Genomic DNA, 13,591 nt, shown 5'->3' on the forward strand with positions numbered 1-13,591 from the left:
TATTTGTCTAGATGTTTAAGTAGAAGAGGGGTGTGTGTGTGTGGCATAGTGAAGGCGGAGACTCAATGATCACGTGACGAGGAAGTAAAACAAGAAATATTAAGAGCTTAGTACGATGTTAAAAACCTAGCTGTCAATCTTTATTAAAACAAGTAAACCTTTATGAGATTTTTTCTTCATTTGAAAATGTTAAAGCAATATAGTCTAATATAATCATATGTTATAATACACTCATGTATATGTATGAAAGTCTGTTGATGTAGTCGAGTTATGCACACGTACGTTACTCGGTCTGTATTTGTATTATTCCTATCATAATGTTCACCTTACTTATATGTTTAAGGTCACATTAAACGATATCTTGAGTATGCTGAGTGATATTCTTTGAAATCATTTAATTTCATGGGGGCCAAATTTCGTGGATTATTGGGGTTTATTTTTTTGGCTTATTCATGGGTATGTAATTTCGTGGATGCGTCAATTTTCAGTTTCAGTAAAATAGGTAACTTTTGTTGAATTTGTTTTCGTTGAGGATGTAAACTGATTGGGGAGGGATACCAACGAAAACCATGAAAATTGAGCCTTCATGAATTTTAATTATTCCACAGTATAGAAATAGATTCATGACTGCATAATTCAAGAAAATAATTTACATTAAGGGAGGGTTACGCTGATGAAAACAAACTGTATTTAAAATATACACGAGTTTGCATTGTGTAAGCGTGTATAGGTAACTTAATAAATAAATACGAGTTGGCCAATCATACAGTTTGTACACCAGCGGCATGTATTGTTTATACATAATGACATAACGTGCTGATCTTTAGAGCGCTAAAGTAATGCAACTAACATTATATTTTAGAATGTGATGCAATATCACAAGTCCGGAACAAGCTTATAGACAAACATGTTTCGGCTAGACCAAGTGTGCTAAAATTTTCGTACCTTATGGCAGCATGCAACATGAAATTGTTGAGAAAATTGTGTATGTTTATAAGAAAGATATACGATGTAGTGTCGTCTATGAGGTTCATTTGGTATAATTTGTCTCAACTTTATAACCCTAATATTTATATATGTTTACCTCTGACCATTTCTTTTTGTATATTTTAATGTTATTTTTGTCCTCATGTACCATATGTTTGAAATAGTTTTTAACGAATAAATGAACTGAACTGAACTGCAAAAGTGAAACAATTTTATTAGTGAGACTTAAAACAGTAACACATAACATGTTTAATATTGTCGTAGTATGTTTTCTTTTTCCTTACAAAATATATTTTCCGTCTATCATTCTTTGCCTTTTAGCGTTGTCATGTTTTAGTTAAAGAAAACAAAATTCATATCGATTATTATAAATCAATGGCTGAAATATCTGGGACACAGGTGCGTGCAGGAACAATGTACACAAACCATAATTAACTAGTCAAGACATGAATCTCATTATTCTTTTTAATAGATAATAAAACTCTTTTGATTCATACTTAATTTAGTAAACTTGAAATCCAACATGTATTAAGGGTAATTTCAAGTGAAAAATTATCAAACTTCATAAAACATAACACAAAGGACGTGTTATTACACGTGAGTGCACAATATTCAATTGTTTGTAATAAACAACAATTCACATTAAAGGGTATTTCACAGAAGTCCATTAAAAGACAATGAGCGGTGCCTTTTAAGAATACCAAGAAAAGGGTGATATCGACGTTGTTTTTCCTAAAGTCACTCTCATTGCAGGCACATAGCATCGTTTTTGAAAGTTGGGGAGGGGCAAAATCATCTAAAAAAAATTGACAAGCAAAAAAAAAAAAAACCACACAAACAAACAAACAAACAAAAAAGGAGTGAGTTTTAAAGATCATGAAAATCATCCGGGGGTTTGGGGTGGGGTAGGGAGGGGATGGGGGGCAAAGCATATCTATAACTTCATATAACAATAATCTTGTAGTTAGTTTCCTTCCTTTCAATTCAGTTTTATACATCCTCTCGCAAAACGTGGGAAGCCGATTCAATTTTAATTCACTTTTTTTACATCTTATAAAACACAATGTTATAAAACACAATGTTCCCTGCGAGAAAGAGTGGGGGAGGGGGTGTGCTGGCCCTACCCCCCCCCCCCTCCTCTGATGTTACGTCCCTGCATTGAGATGATGCAACTTGTTTGTCTCTAAAAATAGATTAAACAGTTTTGTCCAGTGGCTCTGGTTATTTAGTAAGCAGTTAAAAACAATATTACCATGATATTTGGCGATTAAGTTCCATCTTCTTACATGTATTTTACAAGGGAATCAATAAAAATACATATATTGAATTATTATATTCCACGAGAACAATTGGTATGTATAACAACATTTAAAAGATTGAAATACCGATATAAGCACACAATAAACAGATGTTTACTCTCACCATCTTATTAAATGAGAGAAATGCGCACTGTTGGCAGTAATTAGCCGTTAAATAATGTAACTTTTAATTTGTGTGATGCGAGTATGAACAATATTTTGATGCAAATGACAACATCCGTAGAACAGTAATATGCTATTTATTTATTGGACGTTAAATTTAAATATATATCTATTATCAGCACTGTCACAAATCGTTATTTCGTAAATTGTTTTCTAATTATGTAAAAACAATATACAGGTTTTCCCATAACTGAAGCATATCTCTCTCTCATTCTCTCTTTCCCATAACTGAAGCAGCTCTCTCTCTCTCTCTCTCTCTCTCTCTCTCTCTCTCTCCTCTCTCTCTCTCTCATTTGATTAAACAACTCCTAACACTTACTATAAAGTAATGATTGAAAAAGCACCGAAAACGTTTCTTCAGCACACTTTCTTTTATTGAACGTTATATACTTATCGATATCTTAGACGCGGGTATGTTAACAAACCATGATTAACTAGACAAGATATTAATTTCATTATTATTATTTAATTGATTATAACATTCTTGAGTCCTACTACGCTTAGTAAACTTTAAAACCTAAATGTACCAACAGTCATTCCAAGTGCAAAATAATTGAACTTCATAACAGAGAACACAAAGGACGTGTTATTACACGTTAGCGTAAAAATTCACATTAACGGGAATTTCAAAGAAGTGCATTAAAGAAACAATGCTTGACACATAGTTTGAACGATGTGTTTTAAGAATACCAAGAAAAGTGTGACATCGGCGTTGTTCTTCCTAAAGTCACTCTCATCTCATTGCAGGCACATAGCATTGTTTTTGAGAGTTTGGGAGGGGCAAAATTATTTTTAAAAAAAGAAAAAAAATTGACAAGCAAACAAAAAGGGGGTGGGGTTTCAAGAACATTAACACCATCCGGGGAGGTTGGGGTGGGGTAGGTGGGAGCAGAGCATATCTTTAACTACATATAACAATAATATTGCTGTTATTTTCCTTCCTTTTAATCCAATTTCATACATCCACCCCCCTCCCAAAAAAAACAGACAAGTGGGAGGCCGACTCCATTTTAATTCACTTTTATACATCTTAAATAAAACACAATGTTTGCTGACAGAAAGAATGGGAGGAGACAGATCGTTAATCGTTATTTCGTATATTGTTTTCTAGTTATGTCAAAAATATACAGTTTTCCCATAAATGAAGCAGGTTCTCTCTCTCTCTCTCTCTCTCTCTCTCTCTCTCTCTCTCTCTCATTTAATTAAACAACTCCTAACACTCACTATAAACTGATGATTAAAAAATAACCGAAGACGTTTCTTCAGCACAGTTTTATTGAACGTTAGATATCTATCGATATCTTAGACGCGGGTATGTTAATAAACAATAAACACAAACCATAATTTACTAGACAAGATATTAATTTCATTCTTTTTATTTAATTGATAACAACATTCTTTTGAATCCTACTCCGCTTAGTAAACTTGAAAACCTCAATGTATTAGGAGTCTTTCCAAGTGTAAAATTATGGAACTTCATAAAACAGAACACAAAGGACGTGTTATGACATGTTTATCTACATTGAACAGACGGAAACAACTGGTGGAGAAGAAATTCCCGCTAAAACTGAGTCAAGCATATGTGAAATAGATGTTTATTGTCATCATAGCTCTTTCTACAAAAGAAAAATAAAACCTGCATTGTTCATTTTACTTCCGAGGTTTTACTTGAAAATACTATCTTCTCTCGACGCTTTTCTCTGTTTCTTAGTTAATTAAGGAATATTTTACAAAAGTGTTTAAGAGAAAGCACGCTTGACAAATTAATTGGACGTTGTGTATTAGGTACATGTATACTAGTTAAATGTTTAAAAGAAAGAATGTTTGACTAATTCTTGGAACGGTGTGTATTTGATACATGTATACTAGATAAGTGTTTTAAAGAAAGAATGCTAGACAAATTATTTGGACGGTGTCAGGCACGTAATATCGTTTTTGAAAATGTGTGTGTGTGTGGGGGGGGGGGGGGGGGGGGGGAGGTCGCAGATTCATCCAAGAAAATATTGACAAGCAAAGAAAAAAAAAACAATAAAAAGGAAAAAAAAAAAGAGGGGGGGGGGTAGTAGTATACCCTTGACTTCAATTTCATTGATTATTTCCTTATTTTCAATTCAATTTTCTACATGGTCCCATAAAAGTGGGGGGGGGGGGGGGGGGGGGGGGCAACTCCATGTTAATTCTATGTTAATTAAATGTGTGGTATGTATATTTAAGAAAAATCTTTGCTGCGCAAAAAAGTGGGGGGCAGGTCCCCCTGATGCTATGTGTCTGCTATGTTTCTGGGTGCGTATTAGGTGCATTTGTACTAACTACTGTTTTTAAAAATTATGTCCAAGTCCTAAGATGATGAAATGAAACTCTATATACAGGATGAAAGGCGATTTTGTTCCTACTTCGCCCACTCTCATGTATTAAACGTAGAAGTCATCTTCGGTTTGTAATTATCAAATTCCACACGAACAATTGGTTTGAAAAACAACATTGAAAGACTAAAGTAGCCGAGAGGAAAACTTTTTTTCAGATAAAAATGATGGAAGCACAAATTAAACAGACGTTTACTATCATCATTTGTTCTCTCCAAGATAACATCAGTTTCCGGTTTTTACTCCCGAGGCTTCATTACAAATATTTCCTATTTCAACACCTTTTATTTTTTATAAGTATAATATACTGATTTAAAAATACTACACAAACATACATTTAAATGATAGTTTTATATAGAAACATGAGGAAGGAATCATGAGAAATAGTTGAGAATGTGAATGTCAAAGCTTTCATGTAGAATCACACATAAGGGGACCGTGATGGGTGTAACACAGGGGACGTGATTTTAAAGCGGTGAAAGTAGATCATTGAGTATTCAAAGACTTATTATAATTAATTAAAATCGATTTATATAACCAAAAATATCGTATGGAAGACAGTGAGTATTGATAAACTACCTGTAGTAATATGGGAGTTAAGAAATTTTTGGAAAAGATCAAACACTTCGACAATATGCAGGTGGGGTAGGCGCAACGCATTTTTTATTTAGGGAATTTTATTAAAAATGTCGATTCCTACTGCAGAACGTCCAAGTTTTTTCGTCTAAAACCATTCCAAGTGAATAGAAATTCTACATTTATGAAATAAAACCATCTCCAATGTATGAATTGGGGAATATTCAATCGAAAACCCGATGTTGCGTAGGGGGCTGTGATCTTTTAGCAAAGGGGGACTGTGACTATATTTCATATAACAAAATCCACATTTAATATAGCAATGAACATGTGGTTACTGGGTTCTATATGTATACAGCGTATTTCCCCCCCCCCTTTTTTTTGGTGTTTTTCTTTTGGATCTTTTTTAAAATGTCGATATTCTTTTATTCCTTTTATTATAAAAACCATGATAAATGATAAATGAAGATTGATGAATAAGGCGTTTGTAAACTGCCTATATGAGAATACATAAGAGACTGTAAAATTAAGATAATTACAAATCTCAAAATTTCTTTCTTAATTATTGACAACAATGAATACTTACCATAACATTGATTTATAACCGTTAACTATGTTAAATATTTCGAAATATTGATTTACACTCGCGTATGCGTGTCAAAACCTGTTATAAGAAATTTCGGGCGAAAGAAAAGAAATTCTCTGGGCAGTCAATAACTCTCTATCACCTCCATGTCGTTCAGGAAATCTAGGGGGTCTCTGAAAACTCGTTTCTCTTCGTTATTTTCTCTGCACGACGTCGTCTGCTAGTATAAACACGGCGGTCTTTTTTATCTGTTTACGTGCACGTAGATCAATTAAGAGTGCCCATGGTTGCTCATAGACTAAAAAACAACTTCCATCGTAATTTGCAACTGACAACTTTAAGTGAAACGCACTTACGCGCTACGTTCACGTTTACGTTTACGATCTACGATACGTTAGTGAAACAGTCGCTTGGTGTGATATAGGACAGACGATATCCAAAAAAGGCATTCGCTGCTTAAAATAATCATTTCAAAAATGTGATTGTGACACTGCCCTGGTCCCCTCACCCCCCTCCCCCCCCCCACCCCCCCCCCCACACACACACAAGGTTTTAAAAAAATACATCCCCATATAAGAAAGGATATATGATAGGGGCGATACAATAACAGATAGATAGGTTTACAATTACGATCTTCTCCACTTTACTCTTATATCTTCCATTAAATAATTGAGATTGATAAAATATAAGATTAAATGATTATGGCAAATGTATTTAACGATGAATTTGATACAAAATTTATGTTAATTCCACCTTTATTTAACAAATTATTGACTTATTAGGGTTTTCCGTTTTGAAAGCACATCTCGAGAGAGAGCGTCCGAATTAAGATGCCTTTTGCCCGGCCGGTGGATGATTGTCATGTCATACTGACTGAGTTTCTATTGTTCTATTATTTCTATCCGTGCTATTTGTCCCTCTGGGTGACGAAAGTTAATTAACAAGGTCAAGCTATGATGATCTGTGCGGACGGTGAACTTACGACCAAGGAGGTTTTGTCGGAACTAATGGGTAAACCTGACTACTGCAAGCAACTCTTTAGGAGTAGTACAGTACCGACGCTGCTATGTGGATAACACGGAACTTGCATACCCTATTGTTCGCTCATACCCATCCTGAATTTGACACAGTCCCCCGCCAATGGCGAGGTCTGAGGCGTCAGTATCCAGAAAGAAGTACCCCTCCTGGGTCGGGATAGCCAATACTGGGGGTTAGTCAGACGCGATATTAGGTTCTCGAAAGGCTTGTTCTTGTTCACTTTCCAACCAGAAGGCAGCCTTGCCCGTGATGGCATATAACGGGGCTGCAACTTCTGAAAAATGATGGATAATGTTCCGGTGATAGTCCGCGAACCCTAAGAATCTCTCAACTGCCTTGGTATTTACGGGTCTTGGCCAATCTCGAACTGCTTCAATATATTGGTCACCCATTTCAACCCCCTCCGAGCTCACCAAGCGATCTAGAAACTCAACTTTTTGCCGGAAGAACTCGCATTTCCTTGACTTGAACTTAAGGCCTTACCGGCGGAATCTCTCGAATACTTGACGCAAGTTGTCCAGATGTGCTCGAGTGGACTCTCCGAGAATGAGAACATCCTCCAGGAAGGCCAGGGCTATCTTCCAATTTAACCGGTGAAGGACGAGATTGATAGCCCGGGCAAACGTAGCCGGAGCATTGCAAAGGCCAAACCCCTATCCTTGTGAACTCGAAAAGCCCATACTTGGTTATGAACGCTGTCTTTCTCCAATCCTCGGGGTTGGCCTTAATCTGCCAATACGCCGCGTTGGCATCGAGTTTTGAAAACCAGAGGTTACCCGCTAGCGTTTCGAGGCACTCCTCGATGAGTGGGAGCGGGTAGGTGTCTTTTACGGTCACCTTGTTCAGCGCTCGATAATCAACGCACCACCGCACAGAACCGTCTTTCGTCCTTATCAGCACGGGGGCTCCGGTCAAATCCGATGTGGATAGTTGTATAACCCATGCGGCCAGCATACGGTCTAAGTATCCCTCTTCCTCCCCTTGGAAGACCGCTGGGGTCCTGTGCATGCGTTGCTTAACAGGCAGTGCCTCTGCAGTTTCGATGTGATGCTCGATAGCTGCGAACTCGCCCAGGTCTAAATCACTAACGGCAAATACATCGGAGTGCTGTGTTATAAGCCGCATCGCCTCATCGCGCACGTCAGGCGGAGCATTAATCCGAATGTCATCGAGTATCCCTTTGATGTGACTGGGTACTTTCTGTACTGACCTGTCTCACCGACGTCACCGGAGTCCCTACTTCGGTTGCGAGTGCCGCGGTGACAATGGAGGTAGACGCACGCGACGCACCGAGACAGCTTGCATGGAGATAGAGTTTGGGTTTGCCTTTAACATGGGCTGTATCGTCAGACTTGCCCCGACGCGGGACTCCCCTGTGCTGCAGTGCAATTGAACTCCATGTTCCTGCATAAAATCATTGCCTAGGAGCATTTCATCTTGAAGTGGGGCAACATACACAAGATGTCTTAACTGGGACCCCTATTTCTATAAGAGCATTCCCTAGAGAAACCACCGACATGGTTGCCCCGCCCCCAGCGAGTTTGACATCAATACTAGTGGAAATCTCAAGACGCGGAGACATCTTATCATAAACCCGCTGCGTTATGATTGTAATATCAGCTGCAGTATCGACCACCGCGCTCACCAAGACACCATTGACCTTGATTGATATGCGCCACGCACTTTCCCCATAACCAAGGCCCCCGACCTAACTGATGGCACAACTCGAGTGGCCGACCCTACTGTTGGAGTATCTGAGAATTGTACCTGCCTACCCTCAGCCTGTTTACGGGTACGCTGGCTCTGACGGTGTGATGAATCAAGCCGCTGTCGATTTGGGCACTCTCTCCGAAAATTCCCCTGCTGATTGCATGCATAGCACAACCCAGACCCCCTGCTGACGGCTGCAAGGATTTAGTGAAGAACCCCTCTGAGCCCCCACGGGTGTCATGTTCCCTCTGTTACTGGCCAAACTAGAGTGTGCGACGGACTCTTATCTTGGTGAAACATCACGCCTTACTGAGTTGTAGGAATCACTACGCGGTGCGGGCAAGGGAGATCTCGACTGCTCCCCACCGGACAACTGACCATCTCGCGACACAGAATGCACTCCCCTGCGTCGTGGCGCAAGAGCTTGTCGGCTCAGTTGGTATGTCTTTATCCTTCGCACAGCTTCGTCTACAGTGATAGGTGGATTATCAATGAGTTCCCGTCCGGCTCGCAAGTCCAGGTAGCCCATCGCGAACCGTAAAACTGCCTGCTCTTGGAGCACTTGTCCTTGAACTCTCGCCCCTAGAGCACGCTGCGCCACTTCCATAACTCGGTCCCACCATTGCTCTAAACTCTCCTCGGACCCCTTGGTCAAGGCGTTAAACTCTACCTGAGAGGCAGCTTAAAGTGTGCCCTTCCCAAACCGCTGCTTAAAGCGCAAAGCTAATTCCCCAAAACTCATTTCTTCCCCCCGCGAGGAGAGGATATGAAAGTACTTTAACTCAGAGCCTCCAACTGACACACTTAGGGCCAACAAACTGTCGTCATTTGTCCACCCGTAGTACCTCGCTAAGGTTCGGAACTTGGCGTAAAAGAACCCCCAATCTAAACTACCATTATCCCGTAGACTTTTGGTCTCGGCTGAGATGCGCAGTACAGTTAAGGCGGCCAATAAAAATATCAGCAAATTTCTGTGATGAAAACGCATATATACTTTAGTTCAACTGGCATGTCCTTCTTAAAACCAATAACAGTCACTTAAATAACATATATTTCTAAAATATATATATATATAAAAGTACAATATTTTATGTTCATAGTGGTCACGTGATATGACAGTCGCATGGTACAAGTAGATGTATTTGTAGTTTTGAGGTCATTTAAAAAATTCAATATTGCAAGGGCATAGTCATGTCAAAATTCACAACTGAATTATGAAATAACTTAATGTTATACCGTAGATTTTGAAAAACGCTGCGAACTTCGTGAGATAAGATTATTTGTTAGTAGTAACCGTAATTTATAATGCATTTGTTGAATAATTTTGAAGGTCACAAGGTTCATTAAAAACTGATTAATTTGTAAGATTTTACAAGGATCGTAGAAGTTTTTAAGTTACATAGCATATTTTAAATTCACATGTAAAAGTTTGTCAGGATCAGTTAAGCGTATGCCCTTGCAATTAAGTGATTTATTTAGGTACTCAGCTTTAAGATATACGGTATTTTACACATAACAGAGGTTGACTCTTTATACGATGTATACTTATATAACAAAATGAAAATAAGACTATATAGGTACCATTCTACTAATAATAATGTTAAACAAAATATTCATTTATAATTTTCCGTTAATCTATGACATTTAATTTTCTTTGCTAAAAAACTGCATGATAGCCTTCAATAACTTAACTTAATGCGTCATTTTGGAGCATATGACGTCATGTTTTGTAGTACAGCGAGAACGACATCTCACTTATATTTCAGTGTGTAGGATATAACGGACCTCAAAATTGTAATAGCATTTGTTGTTTTCAATTAAAAGGTTAGCATAAATTAATTTTGCTAATAAATTAATGAATAAGTAGTTTTGAGATTTTTAATATACTGTGATGTCATAATGTACATTTCCCGAACTTTTTGTCTGAACGGAATTTATTGACAGCCTTAACTGTGCTGCGTGTTTCGCCCTGACCGCCCCCAACTACTGCTGGAGGTTGAGACGCTTCTCTCCGGCCTTCCCGGGGTCCCCAATGACATGTTCTCCCTAACTAATGGGTAAGCAGACCTAACTTGACTATCAACTGTGACACTCCGTGGTGCCGGAGTACTGAAAGTGACAATGTACCCCTGCCCCAGGGATGAGTGCGAGTGGCTATGGGTTCCAGAGGGCTCTGAACAAGAATGCATACCCCCCCCCCCCCCCCTGTGAGATGTCAGATTCTCAAGCACAGACGTATCTGGGACTGCCCAACCATACAAGGGTCCCCCCAGGGCACGGCCCCTTTACTCTGACGGGCATGGACCCCGACATGGCTGTCCGAGGCATTGGTTCCCCCACTGCCTCCAGCACCCCCTGAGCCTGACACTACAATCCCGTGGTGTTCCCCATACCCACTTGGCTCAACACCTGGCCGCTGCCCCTCAACCTGCCCCTGCCCAGGAGAACCACCCCAATGAGGGCCAACCTCCCCCATGCTACCTGGTGTCGCCCGGGCAGTGCCCACAGTGTTTTCAGCCCTGGGAACGCTAGTATCCACTGGGGGTGCCCAGTGTCTACACTCCCCTGACCCACAGACTGCGAGCTCACTCCTGCCTCTGGCGGCAGGTTATATTGTGCTTTATCCCTCGGACTTGATCCCTGAGAGCGAGTTCCCCCCAAGGACCCTGACATCCCCACCAACAGTTGCGTAATCTGGGCTAACTGGGATTATATAGCTCCAACCCGTGCCTGCAATTCAGACACACCTTGGTCCCCCCGGGCAGACTCTCTGGCTTTAGGTCTGGCCATAATTACAGGGTCCCTTTGTCCTGCTCCAAATTACCCTGTTATCCCTCAGCTGTCCCAAATACATTTGCTTCCCTTACAGCCCCACCTCTGTTCACCTCCCTAGTAAGGGACACATCTACTTCCCCTACCACAGTGATATCCCCAACTGTCCGGGCCTGAGGAGTACTGTAGACCGGTGGCCTAAATGGGGTCACAAATCCGAACAGTTGGTCAAATCTGTCAGGTACAGGGCCCACCATGGCATCCATATCCCTTCCCTGTGCCCCAGCTAAGCCAGCCGGCTTAGCTCCCTTGCCCCCCGGGACACCCATGCCTACTCTTTTCCAGGAACCGCCCCTACCTAACCCAATTTTCCCCCACAACCAATATCAACAAATGTATGATTCACAGCTTCACAGCTAGTCACCGCCGTTGCCTAGCACGGCTATTTACATAAGCAAAAATACAATTTAACTTTACAAAAAATTAAACATTACATATAATTTACAGAAGTAAACACATGGCCAAACCTCGCGGTGTCCCTTAGGCACAAGCCATAGGTGCAACAAGCCAACAAATCAATTATGTATAAAATAATATGTTCTGGTGATTAAAGACAAGGACTTACACTATCTGATTATCTCTGGTGGCTGCGCGTGGCGAACTCCACGATGTTCCCAGAAAATGACAAAAACCTGCGAACTCGGGACGTCGAGCCCGACACAAAAAAAAAAAAGAAATACCCCCCCCCCCCCAACACACTACAACACCTCGAGTACACCTGTTCAGACGTCCAAATATACACAGTTAGTTGTAAATTACAATGGCACCTTACAAGAAAGACAATAACACCTCTTGTGTATAGAACCCAGATGAAAGGCAATGTTGTGTATCTGATCTGCTTCCGTACACGAGTATCGCACGAGTGATTTTTGTTCATGTCATGACGTCATTACCAGCTATGCGGGAAATAAAGTTGAAAGTTGCTGTTATTTTATGAAATGCAGGTAAATTTTTAGTACACGTACAATGCTTGAATATAATTTAACAAGAGTTTGTACATGTATGTATCTATAATCTATAATATTAAAGTGATTTTTTTTTTGTTTATTTATTGCTACATAAATAGCTGAAGTATTAATCATACAAGTCACCGGTAATATGGGGTTATTTACTACAGCACATCCACATGTATTTAAAAATAACATGACCTGAAATGTTTTCATTTCTAATTTTTAATTGGTTTAAAGTAAGGCTCTAAATTAATTAATAAATCAGAAAGTGTTTTCAGATAACAGAAAATAAGACGTTTAAGCTCCCCACATTTTAATAGGACCGTCAGTTACAACATCACGTGTTTAGAAAAAAAAACCGATGAATTAAATTGATTTGCATTTTGATTATATATCAATTGACTAATACATATACTTGGTGAATTTATTTCAATTTATTAAAGAACAAATGAATTAAAAGGTACCCATTTACGTCGAGTTTTCAGATCACCAAAACTTTACTTTGAAAGCCCCTACAATTTCCAAGGTCCGTGCAACTTAAGTCGACATTCTGGTTTTTTTTTTTAAATATGAAAAGGATATATATGTTTCAACCCTTTTTTAGCCATTATTTATTTATTTCTAAACATACACTATTTCAATCAACGTCTCAGAAAAACGATATCCACGGAGTTACATGGGCGGCCACGGTGCGACACGGTGTTTTGTATTGAATTTTCCAATACACATACACTGTGTTACACCGTGTACACGGTGCAACACAGACCGTTTTCCACCGCATTTTTTACAAGGTGGGTGTCGGGATACTGGTGACCTGTACTGTATCTTTGTTGAAATATTAAGAACTTTACAATAAATGTTTAACATTTTTAGAGTAGTATAGACTAATTTTGTTCCTGTCTACATGCAACTGTATCTATGAGCTGCAGTTGTAATTCCCTTAAACCAAACCCTTTCTCAGTCATTTACCTATTTTCGTCCCTCTCAGCTAGGCTTTCCTCTCTATCACAAGCTTAGCTTACTATCGTAAGTTTCTATTCATCTTTTCTCTTTGTTCTCGCTGCCTTT

The sequence above is a fragment of the Crassostrea angulata genome, unplaced genomic scaffold, assembly GCF_025612915.1.
Source record: "Crassostrea angulata isolate pt1a10 unplaced genomic scaffold, ASM2561291v2 HiC_scaffold_118, whole genome shotgun sequence".
Taxonomy (NCBI): Eukaryota; Metazoa; Mollusca; class Bivalvia; order Ostreida; family Ostreidae; genus Magallana; species Magallana angulata.